Source organism: Ursus arctos, unplaced genomic scaffold (genome assembly GCF_023065955.2).
Source record: "Ursus arctos isolate Adak ecotype North America unplaced genomic scaffold, UrsArc2.0 scaffold_22, whole genome shotgun sequence".
Taxonomy (NCBI): domain Eukaryota; kingdom Metazoa; phylum Chordata; class Mammalia; order Carnivora; family Ursidae; genus Ursus; species Ursus arctos.
This window is the reverse complement of record NW_026622897.1, coordinates 34,961,882-34,966,664: the sequence shown is the minus strand read 5'-3', so window position 1 is coordinate 34,966,664 and position 4,783 is coordinate 34,961,882. Positions and strand designations below refer to the sequence as shown.

The 4,783-nt window shown below is 37.9% G+C and overlaps 1 pseudogene; it reads left to right on the top strand.

Moving 5' to 3' along the window:
- Positions 1-2,592: 2,592 nt before the first annotated feature.
- On the top strand, positions 2,593-3,040 carry LOC113259729 (60S ribosomal protein L10-like; annotated as a pseudogene).
- The last annotated feature ends 1,743 nt before the right edge of the window (positions 3,041-4,783 follow it).

Here is a 4,783-nt window from a genome sequence, read left to right as displayed (position 1 = left end):
CCAAAACACTGGTCAACTAAGCCCCAGTGTTGGAAGGAAGGCATTTTTGCCCTTATGGTTCTATCAAAATGTAGCTTTATCTAAGCTGTATTCTGTGACAGTGGTCAGCTTTTTTCAGTCCTCTTTCACCAGTAGGACCCCTATTATTTTTTGACAGGAAGTAGGATTTTTTTGGTGGGCATGAATAAGGAGGGGACAGTGTTGAGATTCTTATGAGTGAAGAGCATGCCATCTGTCCAGGGGGGCACGATTAGGGATGTATTTTGTATTTGACCCCACAGCCATTTGGATGAGCTGCTTTTCAGCCACCATGTCTCAAAATTCATATGCATTAAACTTATAAAGCCCTACTTCTTAGAAATGTGGATCTTCTGGCTGCCGGGGAGCTTGAGCTTGGCCCTGTGTAAGGCCTCAATCACATGCTTCTTGTTCTGCAGCTTGGTATGGATGGACATGATAACTTGGCCAAAGTTGACCCTGGCCATTGTGCCCTGGGGCTTTCCAAAGGCACCCAGCATATCTGTTTGGAGCCCCTCAGCCCTAGCACTGGACAACATCTTGTTGATACGGAGGACGTGGAAGGGTTGGAGATGCATTCAGATGTGAAACCATTTTTGCCACAGCTTTTCTCCATGTACTTGTTGGCACAAATACACATGGGCAAATAATGTGTTTTGAAGGGCTCTGCAGATTTACTCCGACTGAAATTCGCACTCAAAAGAAACCATAATATTCACATGGATGATACTGGAAAGAAGTCTGCCACCAGGCTAAATGGCAGCAGCATATGCCTTTGAGAATAATTCTGGGCTACTTCCAGCCAGCAGTCCCTAAGGATATTGTTTTATCTCTATCATCTGGTGGGACTTGTGAAAGCCCGGAGCATTAGAGTTCCTTTTTAAGTGTAAAGTACTTAAAAATTTAATCAAGGAGAATCCATAAATTCTCTCTCTAAATTGAGCTGATATTAGATAGCAATTTGTATAGCTATTCACTGTATAAATATCTTTGAAAAAATAATTCAGAAAAAGGGGCATCTAGTAATTCACTGTGCAAGAGATGCAGAATCACAAAATACCATGAGGAATTGTCCCCTCTCACTACCTCCACTGAATGGTTGTCCAGGAGATTAATATTTCTTCAAAAATGTCTATAGGCCAAACCAAGGAGCCCCCAGTCCACACTTTCTATACTTTCATAGACTGTCTCAAAAACATATATTCCAAAAGCAGTTCTCAGGGCCTGATGCAATTTTTATCTCCTCATGTTCTTCCCTATCATTTTCCAATAACTGAGTGACTCTATTTTGTAGTAAAATGTTCCATAATATTTACTGCATCTCTTTATCTGGCTAGGCATCTTACAAAGCATTCTATGTGGCTTATATCATTTAAGGCTTGCAATAAGTTTATAAATGAGATATTATTATCCCTATCCTATAAAGAAACAAAATTTCCATTCAAGATTGTATGGTAAATCTTCTCTGTGATCTACACACACACACACACACACACACACACTCGGCCAACCCTCATTGATAGTCCAAAAAGAGTTGATAAAATTTAAAAAGAAAAATTATAAAGATGTAGCCATTCTCAATAAAATTAACAAGTCAGGAAACAACAGATATTGACAAGGATGCGGAGAAAGGGGAACATTCCTACACTGTTGGTGGGAATGCAATCTGGTGCAGCCAGTCTGGAAAACAGCGTGGAGGTTCCTCAAAAAGTTGAAAATAGAGCTACCCTACAACCCAGCAAATGCACTACCGGTAATTTACCCCAAAGATACAAATGTAGTGATCCAAAGGGGCACCTGTACCCCAATATTTATAGCAGCAATGTCCACAATAGCCAAACTATGGAAAGAGCCCAGATGTCCATCAACAGATAATTGGATAAAGAAGATGTGGTATATATATACAATGGAATATTACTCAGCCATCAAAAAATGAAATTTTGCCATTTGCAATGAGGTGGTTGGAACTAGGAAGTATTATGCTAAGCGAAATAAGTCTTTCAGAGAAAGACAATTATCATATGATCTTACTGATATGTGGTATTTAAGAAACAAAACAGAGGATCATGGGGGAAGAGAGGAAAAAATAAAACAAGACAAAACTAGAGAGGGAGACAAACCATAAGAGACTTTTAATCATAGGAAACAAACTGGGGGTTGCTGGAGGGGAGGGCTGTGGAGGAATGGGGTAACTGGACATTAAGGAGGGCATGTGATGAAATGAGCTCTGGGTATTATAAGAGTGATGAATCATAGACCTGTACCTCTGTAACCAATAATACATTATATATTCATTAAGAATAAATAAATAAATAAATAAATAGCTATTCTCAAAAACAAAATTAATACCTCTATGTACTTAAAAAAAATTGCAAAATTATAAAGCAGTAAGTTGGACTAAAGACACAGCCTCCTGGCCTCCATTATACGAAAGTAGGCAATGGAATTTAACTCCTGAAGGGTATTGGGACTAAAAGTACTCCCACACGGTAGGATTCCAGAATCAAAACCATTGCTTAAAATAAGGGTCCTACTCTTTTCCTTCAGTGTGCCACTAGAGATCCTGGTGTCACCATGGGCCACTGCCCTGCCTGCTATTACCAGTATTGTAAGAACAAGCCATATCCAAATTCTTGCTTCTGCAGAGATATCCTTGATGCGAAGATCTGCATCTTTGACCTGGGGCAGAAGAAGGCAAAAGTGGATGAGTTCCCACTATGTGGCCTCATGGGATCAGATGACTTTAAGCAGCTCTCCTCTAAAGCCCTGGAGCCCACCTGTATTTGTGCCAACAAGTACATGGAGAAAAGCTGTGGCAAAAATGGTTTCACATCTGAATGCATCTCCAACCCTTCCACGTCATCCGTATCAACAAGATGTTGTCCAGTGCTAGGGCTGAGGGGCTCCAAACAGATATGCTGGGTGCCTTTGGAAAGCCCCGGGGCACAATGGCCAGGGTCAACTTTGGCCAAGTTATCATGTCCATCCATACCAAGCTGCAGAACAAGAAGCATGTGATTGAGGCCTTACACAGGGCCAAGCTCAAGCTCCCCGGCAGCCAGAAGATCCACATTTCCAAGAAGTAGGGCTTTATAAGTTTAATGCATATGAATTTTGAGACATGGTGGCTGAAAAGCAGCTCATCCAAATGGCTGTGGGGTCAAATACAAAATACATCCCTAATCGTGCCCCCCTGGACAGATGGCATGCTCTTCACTCATAAGAATCTCAACACTGTCCCCTCCTTATTCATGCCCACCAAAAAAATCCTACTTCCTGTCAAAAAATAATAGGGGTCCTACTGGTGAAAGAGGACTGAAAAAAGCTGACCACTGTCACAGAATACAGCTTAGATAAAGCTACATTTTGATAGAACCATAAGGGCAAAAATGCCTTCCTTCCAACACTGGGGCTTAGTTGACCAGTGTTTTGGTGACTGGTCTATGATAGGCACAGTACCAACGTAGGCCATAAGCATGGAGCATATGAAACGGTCCCAGAGTGATGACTGATAAAGGTAAATAAAAATAAAGAAGAGGAAAAAAAGGAGAGTGATAAATAGAAAGTAAAACAGGAGATAGACTTAAACCCAGCTCTATCAATAGGTATATTACATATTAATAAGATAAATATTCCAGTTAGAAGGCAAAGATTTTCAGAATGGATTTTTTTTAATCCAAGTATGTATTATCTACAGGAAACATACTTTAAATATGAAGATACAAATGGGTTAAAAGAAAACTGATGGGAAAAATATATACCATAAAAACATTAATCAAAAGAAAAGCAGTATGACTTGATTAGTATCAAAAGAGACTTAGATACAAAGAAAATTTCCCAAGATAAGTGGAGTCATTTCATAATGGTAAAATGGCTTAATTTATCAAGAAAACAACAATGCTTAATTTATAAGAAACTAAAACAGAGCACCAAAGTAAGTGAAGCAAAAATTAACAAAATTAAAGGGAGAAAAAGATCCACACTCATGGTTGGAGACTTTAATATTCCTCTATCAATCAGTGATATAACAACTAGACCAAACAATCAATACAAAAAAGAGTACAATTGCATTGCATTCTATTGCAATCTATTTTCCATTTTCCTGCCTTACAACTTCATTTCAATATACATTTGGGAAACAAAAAGGGTATAACATTCTTCCTAAAATTAGCTAATATACTCTTTTATTGTTTTCATAACAATCAAGTCACTTCCCTAATTATCAGTTATTTAAATATCATTTAATATCATTTAAAATATTATTTTAATGTTCAATGCACAAAAAGTTAGCAGCTTTCATAATCATCAATTTTTAAATTTCTCTCTTATAGTAATAAATTTACACCTATGCTCCCAAGTGACTCATAAGAATTTCAACATATAAAGCATTTTAGGAGATTTTTTTTCATATCATGCTTAGTTATATTTGAAAGTGAAATTTTCAGATAATAATATAAATCCAAATTAAATTCTTTGTTCACTTAGTCATATGGTTATGCTGATGAGATAAGATAGTAACTTCCATTAAGCATATAAACATGCCAGAAATTACTTTAAAATGAACATTTAACTCTCTGGCCTTCCTAAGAGCAAATGTGTGAACAACGTGAGACCTGTGTGGAGAGTTGGCTAGGCTAATCTGTGGAAGACCTGAAATGTCATCATAGAAACTTGACCTAAAGTATTGTGTGAGTGGTTAAATAGGATGACCTTTAAATACCTCCCACTTTGAGTGTTTATAGCTCTATGATTTTAAGAGTATTTC